Here is a 13,651-nt window from a genome sequence, read left to right on the forward strand (position 1 = left end):
CTGCAAATGCACCAGTGGTGTCCCTGTCACCCTTGGAGGCTGCACTGTGCCGAGCTTTAATAGAATCATAGAATCAACCAGCCTGGAAGAGACCTCCAAGATCATCCAGTCCAACCTAGTAGCCAGCGCTGTCCAATCAACCAGACCATGGCACTAAGTGCCTCATTCAGTCTTTTCTTCAACACCTCCAGGGATGGTGACTCCACCACCTCCCTGGACAGCCCATTCCAATGCCAATCTCTCTCTGGGAAGAACTTCCTCCTAACATGCAGCTTAGACCTCCCAGCAGGGACAGAGGTCTCAGATAACTGAAAAAAAAAGATTAATTTTTACACCCACCAACTTTGATATTTTGAAGGTTTTCATTTCTCTTTTAAAAGCTGAAGGTTTATATGAAAAAAAGAAGAAAAGATGTAGAATTCATACTGGAAACCCACAAAGGGGTTTTTAAGACTCTACCTTCTTATCTTAATAAAATGTAGTTTAGAGACTTCTTTTTCTTCTTTTTTTCTTCTTCTTTTTTTTCTTGTCCTTCTTTCTCTTTTCTTCCCCCCCCCCCCCGTTTTTCTTATCTTTCTTTTCCTTATTTTCCTTCTTTTTTTCCATCTTTTTTTCCTTCTTTTTCTTTCTTCCTTCTTTTTCTTCTTTCCCCCCCTTTCCCCACGTTTCCTTCTTCTTCTTTTCTTTTTTCCTTATTTTTCTTCTTTTTTCCTTTTAGTCTTTTTTTCCCCCTTCTTTTTCTTTTTTATTTTTCCCCTCTTTTTCTTCTTTTTTCTTTTTTCTCCCTTCTTTTTCTTCTTTTATTATTTTATTTTTTCCCTTCTTTTTCTTAATTTTCTTTTTTCATACTTTTCCTTTTTTTTCCCTTTCTTTTCCTTCTTTTTCTTCTTATTTTCTTCTTTTTTTTTTCATTCCCTTCCTTTTTCCCTCCTCTTTCTTACTTTTTCTTCCCCCCTTTTTTTCCTTTTTTTAATTCTTTTTTTTTCTTTCCTTCTTTTTCTTTTTTCTTCATTTTTCTTATTTTTTTCTTCCCCTCCCCTTTCTTTTTCTTCTTTCTTCATTTATCTTATTTTTTTCTTCCCCTTCCCTTTCTTTTTCTTCTTTCTTCATTTTTCTTATTTTTTTCTTCCCCTCCCCTTTCTTTTTCTTCCCTTTTTCCCTTCTTTTTCCTCTTCCCCCTCTCCCCCCTCTTCTTTTTCTTTCTTCTTTTTTTTTCCCCTTGGAAATATCTTCATTAAGTAGAAGAGGACCCAAAAGGGCAGGGTAATATAATTCACAGATGATACTAAATTTGGATATATTGTACACGGCAGTGAGGACTGAGGAATAATACCAAGGGCCCCAGAGAGATTGGAAACCTGGGCAGAAAATAAATGAGATTCAATTTGGAAAAATGCCGTCCATGCCTCTGGGGAAAATAATTTGAAACATTCAGGAACCTGGGAAGCAGGAATGGCTAACAGGGAGTTTAAAACAATAACACAGAGAAAATTGGTCTGCAAAGCATTACGAACCCCCTCTAACGCCCGCCGGAGTCAGCAAAGAGGTTCCTGTTGGTTGCCATGGGGCCCTGGGGATGGTCACCACCTTGTTGATGGCAGAGGCACGAGCAGAAAAATGAACCCAGAACGGACTGATCAGCACAGTCCTGGGCTGTGCTGTGCCAAAGCCATGCTGTGGGGTCAGCAGCATACTGAGGTGACTGAGGAGAGGATCGGAGTAAGTTAATGGCAGTGACTGTGGGGAATGACCAGGGCTGAGAGCTGTATCTGACCAGCCCTTGAAAGGCTGGACATGGAGGCATAGGAGAGTGAGGATGTTCTCTGGCACTATGAAGAAGGTGTGATGGAGTGGGGCAAGAGACACACAAGTTAAATTTTGAGCCACCACCTCAGAGGACGCCCCAGAAGTAAAGAACAAATGCAAAGTACAAAGAGCTTTTTGACAGCACAAAGCTCATCAGACACCCTCATTCCTTCATGCAACCCTCTCTTGGAAGGAGATGGGCTGGGAACCAGGTTGTCCTTATCTAACTCAAATATTTCCTCTTCTCTTTGGTTTTCCTTCAAACCTATGTATGTTTATCAGAGCAACTATAGGGCAGAAGCAGCCTGGTCCTCCTAGGACATGTATTCAAATTTCCAGTTGCACTGAGTAAGGAGCTGGACCAAAGCTGTATGTTCACACCTCTATGCAGACCTACAGCAGTTCCAGTCTTACCAGCAGCATTGGGTGCTGTTTAGTTCAGAGAATAAAAGGTGTCTCCAGTTTCACTCAGTCCTGATGCTGGGACAGATCACTATCCACTGCCCTGGAGGGCAGAAAACAGTGAAGTCACAGGCTCAGCATCCTCACTTTCCCAAGACCCCATATCCAGCAACTAACTTGGTCACTGCTGATTGGGGCAGGAGTTGAGCTGCATCACTTTGAAATGACTGAAAGCATCACTTCACACAGCCCTGCTGGAAAGATGCTTTACAGAAGAAATCCTTTTGAACAGACAACCTGACCCAAGCAAGCAATCAGCTTCATTTATGGCCAAATGCAAATACTCTGCTGGGCTGGACCTGCAATATTTGGGCATTCCCATGGGATAGATCATGACCTTGATCAAATTCCCCTACTGCTCCCCCCCCTCATCTCTTGGGATCACATTTTTGAGAGAATAAATTTGGGAGGATGAGGCCTTCTCACCTACTCATAGGCTCACCACAAGGAAGTGTCACAGAATCACAGAAACATCCAGGTTGGAAAAGACCTTCAGGATCATCAAGTCCAAATTATAACCCTACTCAACAAGATTCACCTTAAATCATAGCCCCAAGCACCACATCCAAATGACCCTTAAACACAACCAGCATGGGAGACTCAGCTACTTCCCTGGGCAGCTCATTCCAGTCCCTGACCACTCTCTCTGTGAAAAACTTTTTCCTAATGTTCAATCTAAACTTACTCAGTCTCAGCTTGAGGCCATTCCCCCTTGGTCTGTCTCCAGTTACCTGTGAGAGAGCAGCCTCTCCACAACGTCCCTTCAGGTAGCTGTAGATGGCAATGAGGTTTCCCCTCAGCCTCCTCAAACTAACCATCCCCAGCTCCCTCAGTCACTCCTCATAAGATTTATTTTCTAGGCCCCTCTGCAGCTTCATTGCCCTCCTCTGGACTCACTTCTGCACCTCCACCTCTCTCTTGTGCTGTGGTACCCAAAACTGAACATGATACTCAAGATATGGCCTCACCAAAGCTGAGTACAAGGGGACACTTGCCTCCCTACCCCTGTTTGCCACAGCATTTTAAATAGAAGGCAGGATGCCTTTGGTCCTGGCCCCTGCAGCATCCCTGCCGGCCAGCAGCCCCAGCTGCAGCCACACGCCTGCCGCCTCCCTGTGGCGCAGCTGCCATGGCCACCAAACCCTTAGGTAGGTCCAAACTTTGCGGGGGCTGAACCATGCCAGCCAGGAGCCTGGCTTGGAGCAGCACCAGCTGAGCCCACCAGCAGGATGACAACTGATTGTTCTCTGTTGTTTAATTCTTTATTTTATTTCCAAGGGGTTGGGCTCTATTTCTCCAGGGCACTCAGAGCTCTGCTCACCTGTCTTCTGCACTTCAAGAAACCATCTAAGGCTGTATATCCCCGATGATAAACTCCACCTAGCAATTTTCTCCTTTTCATTAAAATTACTTACACCAGAAGAACTTAACCCAAAAATCGATTTCAGCAGAAACAAAGAGGACCAGACCAAGGACTCCTGCTTTCCACTGCTATTTTTTTCTCTTCCGAAAGGCACATGCTACGTTTATGAGCTTGAGCACCACATAGATTTTAAAAGGTAACAGCACAAAACACTTGTAACAGCATCCATCATTTTTTCCCTTGACCTTACAAAAAACAGAGCTCATCAGCTCAACAGCATTTCTGACATTTTGGAGATGTTTTCTTTCACCTTCGGGACAGAAATAAAATCTTTAAGCATTTTGTGGATTGAGCTTTCAGGAGTGTGACTCCAGAGACACTTAACCAAGCCAAATGTTAGATAAGGTTGAAACCATACAAGACTTTCCACCAGCTCTAAAAAAAAAAACCCAACCCTTCTGATTTTAATTCTAATCCTCCTAAGTTATCACTTCCTCAGAGCATTTCTAATTAAATGCAACTGTTCTTTTCCCCCAGATGAAACCTCTGGCGCTGGGGTGGGGCTGAGGATGGTTTTGATGGTTCTCCCAAGAGCCACTTGCAGGCTCTTGGAAACATTAATCTCAAATCAGAAGGAAGTTGTTTACTTCTTTCCAGGACTATTGATTTTTAGACACATATCTGAAACAGCTCATATCTAGCTGTCACAAGAGGGGTCTGTAGGAATGAAAGACACGAACATATGACTGGCTCTTGAAGTCCCAGAGAGGAGGTTTGGAGAGGCATTTCCCTGCATGCTAGGACTCACCACAGTGCACAGCCTCTGCAGCTGACACCAAACCTCAGCCAGCAAATGTTTAAACCCTCGGCTGAGCGTCAGGTACGGCAGGAGAGCAAACAACTTGTAGCCTTCACAGTCTTTTCCTGGGTCACCAACAACCAGATTTTTAAACAAGGCTAACTTCAAGTGATTTGAGTCAAACATTTACATGTGATTCTCAAAAAACAACTTCTCTCTCAAGCTGAACACAACAGCAGGCACCAAGGCAAGAACAGTGTAACCTATTACCTAAACAAACAGAGGTGCTGCTTTTGCTCCTCAGTTGGCACAGTCTCAGGGATTTCCAACGGGTTGCAAAAGCAGAAAGCAGAATTCTTGACTTTTAAGATACACTTTAAACATCACATCAGTCTTTAGACTGTAACAAGGGATGAACTGATAAGCTTCAGTGTAAAAATCACTGTAAAAGCTCACCAACCTTCTCTGTTCCAGTTTGTAGCTGTTGCTCCTTGGCTTACTGCTGCTCACCATCAAAAAGAGATTGGCCCCATCCAATCTAGCCCTATCCAGACTCTTTCTAGCATTGCCCTTCATTGATTTCCATCTGACCAGCTTAGCACTGTGGAGCTACGTGCCAGACACCGTTGCTGCAGTTGCTGTGTGTGGTGAAGCTGCCTGAGAAAGGTAAATGGTTCTTAGCTGCAAATAAGAGTGGCACATCTCAGGGGTGACCTTGTTGCTGTCTACAACTACCTGAAGGGAAGTTGCAGCCAGGTGGGGTTGGTCTCTTCCCCCAGGCAACCACCAACAGAACAGGGGGGGACAGTGTCAAGTTGTGCCAGGGGAGGTCTAGGCTGGACGTTAGGAGGAAGTTCTTGATTGGTATTGGAATGGCCTGCCCAGGGAGGTGGTGGAGTCACTGTCCCTGGAGGTGTTGAAGTGCCTGGATGAGGCACTTAGTGCCATGGTCTGATTGTTTGGATAGGGCTGGGTGATAGGTTGGACTAGATGATCTTGGGGGTCTCTTCCAACCTGGTTGATTCTATGATCTCCTAGTGTTACCAGTCTCTAGTCCAGCTACAAAGTGCAGGGCAAGGTGACCTTCAGCCAGCTCAGCTCAGAAGGAACTGGGAAACCAGGGAGTCTTCCCATCCTTGTTCATCCAGCAAATTTAACTCTTGAGGGTAACAGCTACAAATTCTAGAACTTCATAGAAAAACAAACAACCAAAGACAAGCATTTAAAAAAAAGCTGTAGGTACTACACCAGTAAATGGCTCTCAGAAGTGACTTTTGCACATTCTCTCCACGGTTGCAGAGGCCCTGGATAAAAATAGTTGCAGAATCACAGAAACATTCTGGCTGGAAAAGACCCTCAGGATCATCAAGTCCAACTGTTATCCCTACTCTACAAAGTTCACCCTTAAACCATATCCTCAACCACCACATCCACATGCAGGACTCTACAAAGTTCACCCTTAAACATATCCTCAACCACCACATCCACATGCAGGACTTTTAAACACATGCAGGGTTGGTGACTCAACCACCTCCCTGGGCAGCCCATTCTAGTGCCTGACCACTCTGCAAAAAAAACGTTTCCTAATGTCCAGTCTAAATCTCCCCAGTTGCAGCTTGAGGCCATTCCCTCTTGTTCTATCACTAATTACCTGTGAGAAGAGCCCAGCAGCAGCCTCTCCACAACATCCTTTCAGGTAGCTGTAGACACAGGAATGAGGTCTCCTCTTCAAACATTGTCCTGTTGTGACCAGAATCTGTCCCATGCATTACCTTTTTACTCAAGCCCTTGGAAATGCAGAACGTGGTTTGACTGGCTCCGTTTCTGTGTGTAACCAGCTTTAAAAGTAAACTGTTTATTTTAATTGCATACCATTCTTCAGCCAAGAGCAGCTCAACCAATTCAAGTTAAAAAGCATCTGAAGGTTCCCTTCACTCTTTTTTAAAAGTGAAAAAGCGAAGCATTTGAACACAAAAACTGAGCCATGTAATTGTTTAAATGAGCATTCCTCTCCCATATCATCCTCCCTAGGAAGAAGTAGTGCCATATTTAATGCAAACAGCTATATTTGGTTACAAATCATGTTTTAGCAATTATACTACACAGCAAGAATGAACAACTCTGTAGTTTTTAATAAAACACACATGAGAAACAGGATCTTTAATTTACATTTATTTTTATCTTGCTCGTCCATGAAAAGCCAGGCTCAAAAACAACTTTGCCTTGTCTTTTCATCAGAGCAATGCAATGTGACTCCAGCACCAGGCAAGACGAGACTGGCCAGCTCAGCTCAGGACTGAGCAGGAGGTCTCCATGCAGATGTTACACCTCCATGGTCTGCCATGAGAAGAGAACATCAATAGTGCAAGGTGGAAGCACTCCTGAAATGTTGGGCTGGAAGGTACTTACATCATAGCTGAGAGATGGCAGAACCACCATCCTTGGAGGGCAACATCCTGCTCTCAGATGTGCTTTGAACTAACTTCTCCAGAGGGTTTGGGAGTTCTCAGCCAAGCAGGTCCCTGCAAATTCACACAAGTGGTACCTACCAAGGTGAGAGGTACACCACACCAAGACCTCACCATCTTCTTCCTTGATGTGTCTGATGGACAAACCAAGTTCTTCTGGTACTAAAATGGGACTGTAGAGCTAAAATTTCTCTCCTTTTGAAGGCTACCAAAGGCTCCAATTAATTCCCATTGGCAGCAGAAAGGAATCTTAAATCCACTGTGCTTCAGCCCTTAATTGACTGATCTAATCATTAATGCTAAGAGGAGGAGGAAGGCAGGCAAGTAAGGGCAGAAGAATGTAAAACAACAGAGCTACCTGGGAAACAAATGAACAAATTTCCACCAAAACACCCAAGCAATGGAAGTAGCTCACTATTGTCCAGAGCACCTTGCTCTCTCAGCACCTCCATGGTTGGTCAGACACTGGGAAGGATCCCCACCTCAACACACTTGGCTCCCACTCTAAGAGAAGCAAAACTTCACCAACACTGCTCCAGCTACCCCACATATCAAATCACAGAATCAACCAGGTTGGAAGAGACCTCCAAGATTATCCAGTCCAACCTAGCATCCAGCCCTAGCCAGTCACCTACACCATGGCACTAAGTGCCTCATCCAGGCTTTTCTTGAACACCTCCAGGGATGGTGCCTCCACCACCTCCCTGGGCAGTCCATTCCAATGCCAATCACTCTCTCTGTGAAGAACTTCCTCCTAACATCCAGCCTATACTTCCCCTGGCACAACTTGAGACTGTGTCCCCTTGTTCTATTGCTGGTTGTCTGGGAGAAGAGACCAACCCCCCCACCTGCCTACAACCTCCCTTCAGGTAGTTGTAGACAGCAATGAGGTCCTCCCTGAGACTCCTCTTACTTTAATGTTTTTCAGCAAAGATGATAAACCTGGTGAATAACTTGAGGTGGGCAATGACTGGTGGATTTGGGACCAGAGAGCTGGCCAGTAACAGCAAGGGCACTGTGTTCAGTATTATTGCAATGGCCTCTTTGGAGTTTTGCAAGCCAAAGCCCTTCCTACACTCAGAACCTCAACAACAGGGATGAGGATGCTGCAGGTCTGCTAACCCAAGAAAACTCATCAGCTGATGGAATACAGCAGACAGAAGGGCAAAGCTGTCGCGGTGCAGTTCACTTTCAGTCCACCTCGTGGATTAGCATAATTAACGAAGTATTTCGAAGCTTTTAGACTAGGAAGTGATGCCACCTAGTGAACAGGACAGCATGTGACAGACAGGAGAGACCTCAAGGCTGGTCCCAGGGTGAGGAGCCGATGCAGCAAGCTCCCACTGCTGCCGTGGGGCTCGGCAAACCACCCGAGCAGCGCATCTGTATGGCATCAGTGCAAGGACCAACCAGGTATCCTATCATCTCCACTCCCCCCACCCCTGTCTCAACAAACACAAGTTCAAAGATATTTTAACCAATGAATAATTTAAAGAAAAATGCATTTTCAGTAGGCCCTGAATTTAAATTTGCCTTCAACAAGACCTTTGAAAGCTGGAAAATATAGGGCTCAAAAATGACGGATGGCTTCAAAAGTAGAGAGCAGATTATGAGGGAACTTAGAAAGGTATTGCAGAGAATAAGCAGCACTGAATGCTGCTAAATTTGAGGTGAAGACTGAGCAAACACCAGCAATTAAACAACCCAAACAACTCGTGGCCCAGAGGCTGTCACAGCATTCAGTGGTGGCTGATAGCCATGGCAAAGCCTCAGCTGCCTAAGAGAGGGCAATGGGTTCCCGTTCCTGCTCTAACCCATTTCCCATCAAAAGATCCAAATCGTGAGCAAGAGAAGAGACTCTCCACACAAGACACTCCATGCAGCAGTTCTTTCAGAGCTCTGTTCCCCCACCTCTCAAATGAATTCCTGGTTTTGTTTAGTTATTTGCAAAACCATGTCAAGTTATAAGCATACGACCACAAATCAGACAGAAGTTACTACTGATGTGGTTTCCTCCCCTTACCCCAGCATTTGCCATGGTAATACAGTTATAAAAATAACAGTCATGATCTATGGCAGTGCAGCAGTTTGATCAGAGCAAAGACTTCTGGTATGCAAGGCTTCTCCACCAAGAAATGTTTCGGCCAATTTGTAGAATTGATGGGGCTCTGGAGTGAGCGCGCCGGAGCCAAGCACTTACACGTTGGATACAGAAGGATTTTCAGTGGGCTTGAGGGTGGGTGGAAGGGGGGGGGTGTGGGCTGGGCTGCTTTCACATACACATTCTTCTTGCAAGTGCGGTGCAGACGCTGCCCAGAAACGTGTGAGAAGATAACCACCAACGTGGCAGGCAACACACAAGCAGGAGACATCACGGCTTGGTCAATCCAAGAGCAGGGAGTTGGAGCGTGCACCAGCAGGAGCTACTCCGATGGTCCTTGTGTGACATCTGGCGGTCAAAAAGTACCCCAGAAGAGCCATCTGACTCGGGCTGCACCTGGGGTACCCCCACAGCCACGGGAAAGACCATGAGCTGCAGCTCTGGCAAGAACTTCACCAGGACCTACACGCTTGGATGTGGTAAAGTGATCCAACAGCTACTTTGGGAACTGAACTCTCTGATTTCAAAATAGGGCTGACCTCCTCAAAATAAGTCCTGGTCCCTACTATAGACTGGGCAGCCTGCCTGGACACAATCGAATGTCTACAGGAACTAAGTGGACATAAATTTAAGGCATTGCATTTCATTAGCCCTAAGCTTTTCAGAGTATTTTAGCTACATTTATGTCCTAAAGGAAAAAAAAACCCAAACACTCATCTGAAGTGCAACCCACCTGAGGACAGATGCCAGAAATGAAGCCCTGAAATCTCTTTCTGCCCATTAATAGCAGCATTTAAAGACTGTCACCTTCTACTAATTGCATGAGAAACAGAAACACTTCAGGACACAACCCTGAAACCAGATCTCCAAAGACAAGTTCCATGAATGAGAAGGGAATATTTTTTATGGAAAGATACACCTTAAAACTTCTCTGTACTTCAGACTTCTTTAAAAACAGAAAACCCTCAAACCCTGAAAGCCCAAAGAAGGCAGGAACAGAAAGGTGAGCTGGAATCAACTCAATCTGCAGGAGCCTTTGGGCAGCCCTGCTGTTTGCGGCAGAGCAGAAGCACGTTTGTCTTCTTTTCAATAGGCTGGAGCTGTCAGAGATGCTGAGGATAAATTGTCAAGCCTTGACTGTCCTAAACAAACAAGTGATGTTCAGCTCAGCACTCTGGAAGGATTTTCTTCCTCTGCTGCAGTTTCTGCCTGCATTAAGCGGATCTAAAATGCACAGGCTCGGAACAAGGCATAGTGTCCCTATGTGCACAGCAGAGCAATCATCCCTGCAGAAGGCAGCTCTTTCCCACATTTCACTCCCACTCATTCCAAGGGCTTCCATAAACAAGATGGCTTCTTGTCTGTATCAAGCTCATGCACCATAAACATGACCTGACCCACATTACCCAGTTAAATACATCTTATTTACAGCTCAGTTTCCCCCTGCCCTTCCACCCACATCATATTTATCACAAGGCGATGCAAACATTCCCCAATGCATTCTTGATCCCTTCTCCTCTCAGGCACTTCCCAGAGTTGCCCATAAAGAATCTCAAGCAACCTAAGCAGTAGGTGATGTCTGCAACCTCAAAGTGCTGCATTAGGAGAGATGGGTTGCCAGGAGTCCTGAAATCAAACAAGAATCATACAATGCTTTAGGTAGGAAGGGACCTTTAAAGGTCATCTAGTCCAACTCCCCGCTGCAGTGAGTAGACATCTTCAACCCATCCAATCTGACCTTGAAATTTCCAGGGATGGGGCTTTTACTACCTCTCTGGGCAACCTGTGTAAGTATTTTACCACCCTCATTGCAAAAAGAATCTTCCTTCTACCTTGTCTGCATCAGCTCTTGTCCTAGTGCAACAAGCCCTGCTAAAAAGACTGTCCTCATCTTTCTTATGGGTCCCCTTTAAGTAGTGAGAGACCACAGTAAGGTCCCCCCACAGCCTCCTCCAGGCAGAACAGCCTCAACTCTCTCAGCCTGTCCTCACAGGAGTGGTGCTCCAGCCCTAGGAGCATTTTTTGCAGGCCTCCACTGGACCCACTTTAACAGGTTAATGTCCTCCATGTGCCAAAGGCTTCAGAGCTGGACACAGTACTCCAGATAAGGTCTCCCCAGAGCAGAGCAGCAGACTCACCTCCCTCGACCTGCGAGCCATGCTTCTTTTTTGATGTAGCCCAGGGTGCGATTGGCCTTCTGGGCTGCAAGCACACATCGTTGGCTCACAGCCAGCTCTTCATCCACCCATACCCCCAAGTCCTTCTCCACAGGGCTGCTCTCAATCACATCATCCCCTCAACCTGTATTGATACTGAGAGTTTGAATTAAGAACTCATCAGAATTTCAGGCAGGAGCCGGAGCTGCTTTGCATATGTTCTGCTTGCTTGTGCTGAGACAAGAAATCAGTTGATTTCTCAAGATATTTCACTCAGCAGCAGTTTTTAGCTCTATAGTTTGTAATATTACATACAGCGAAAACGAAATTCAATCCCCAAATCCTTCTAGTTGGTTACTCATAAAATCCATTAAGTTCAGGCACAAGCAAACCAGACTCATCTCTTTTCCCTCCCAGTGCCTATTACATATAAATAGTAATTATTGTTCCTGGCAAGGCTCTAGTGTCTTTTATGATTCTGTACTTTAATGATCTGATTTCTTAGTACTTTCCACTGAAGAATATATTTAACAAGCATCCATGTTCCCTCCTCCATGATAGGATTTTTAAATTATGAATGTAATAAAGACAATGATGTTGCCAGTCTCATGATTAATAGCTTAAAGAGACATTTGCTCAGCCTTCATTCCCCCCATTATCACAAATTCACAAGCTGTATGGCTTTGTAGAATTCAGCAAAGACGAGATTTAACTCTGTAGTCACACCGCTAAATCAAAAAGCAATACAAAAAGGAGAATTAGTTTAGTTTGATCTAGAAAAGCAACTTAAATCCTACCTGTTCTGTTGACAGATTTGTGTTTTTTAAATGCCACCTGCGTAGAAAACGTTTATGCACCCTTATTTATGCAGTATGTGACATCTCAAATCTTGTATGTTGTCACGGCTCAAACCACAGCAAGTTTTATCACTGTGCTGCTATGGAACAGAGAGCATCATCAGCATACAGTTCAGAGTTATTGAACTAATCAACTGGAGAGGCTTCTCCTAATAACACAGATTCCAAAACAAGCTGCTACAAACACTCCTTCAAACATCACATCAGCTGCTTTCAGAACTAAAACGCAAGCAAACTGCTGGGAGAAAGCAGGGTTTATGGCAAAACTCACTTTTATTACTTCACAGGAACACGGGCTTCGCTCGACGCAGGAACACACCCACTGAACGCAGTTGCTGCGCAGCGGGGTTAAGCTTCCGCCGCTTCCCAAGGTTGACATTTTCACATCAGCTTGGATAAATGCTACAGCAGGTGAAGCCAACCAAAACTCTGAGGAAGCAAAGGCAGGTTAAGCATTATGCCAGAGATCCAACACAAGCAAGCCTGTGTGGTTTAGTAACCAATGTAAGGGAGGCATTCAAAATATCACCTTCACGCTCGGGAGGGCCAGGGAAGAACAGGGCAACAGTGCCTTAGAAAGAGCAAGGGTCTGGTCTCCCTTCTGCAAGTATCCAACAGCTCAGCAATAGGCATCTCTCTACTTACCTTGCAGGATCAAGGCCACATTTTGTCCTTTTCCCCCCTTTTTTAAAAGATTTGAATCAGCTGCAGAGTCATTTTAAAGTATAAATGAAAGAAAATGGAAACTAATCATTTATTTCCAATTGTGTTTAAGGTCTATTACAAGTCAGGTAGCTTAAATTTGTCACACTCAAGATGGAGGTTTCACCAGGTCTGGGACTATTTGTATAAATCAGCACAGCGAGAAAAATCTCTTTGGAACAAGTTGTGAAATTTAAGCATCAGCCAAACCAGTTCAGAGTGATTTATGGAATTCTGAAGATCGCATTAATGCAATTCCTAACAGCCCTAAGTACATCCCCATAAATGTGCCTCTCATAATAAAAACACTCTGCATAGTTCTGAATGTTTTAAGAACTGGTAAAACGACTACAGATTATGGAGTCCATCTCCTTTAAGGCATCAAAGACATTCTCAAGGAGGAGTTAATTAGTCCAGTTTCACAGGATACACCATTACAGAGCCTGAGATTCTGACTGCCTGTGATTAATTTCAACCCTGCACCAACAGACTTTGCTTACATTAGCTCTGTTTTCAATTTCCCCTCGTTGTTGTTTTTTTTTTTTCCCAGAGGCCTCTCATTGATGTGTTCACAGCTGGAGACTCAAGTGCAGCTCCTCTGTACTGCCCCATAACCAACTGGAACACTTGTCAGCAAACCGCTAGATGACAAGAAAGCACAGAAATACTTTCCAACATGACTCTTTCCCCACCCTGTTCCCCAATTCACAAGACAACAGACTCAAATGTAAGCCCCTTCCCCTCAAACGATCTGGTAGACACATGCACTTCCTCCCAAGCATCCCTGTTCCCATTGAACACAAAGTTCACAGGAATACTGTGCTTCTACCGATGCCATCAATAAAGGGATCATCACTGAAGTCTCCTCCCAACCTCTCATACAGGGGAAGAAGAACCTCTACCAACTAGTAGTAGGCACCAAGTTTCAGGAAAGGGC

This window comes from Pogoniulus pusillus, chromosome 26 (assembly GCF_015220805.1).
Source record: "Pogoniulus pusillus isolate bPogPus1 chromosome 26, bPogPus1.pri, whole genome shotgun sequence".
Taxonomy (NCBI): domain Eukaryota; kingdom Metazoa; phylum Chordata; class Aves; order Piciformes; family Lybiidae; genus Pogoniulus; species Pogoniulus pusillus.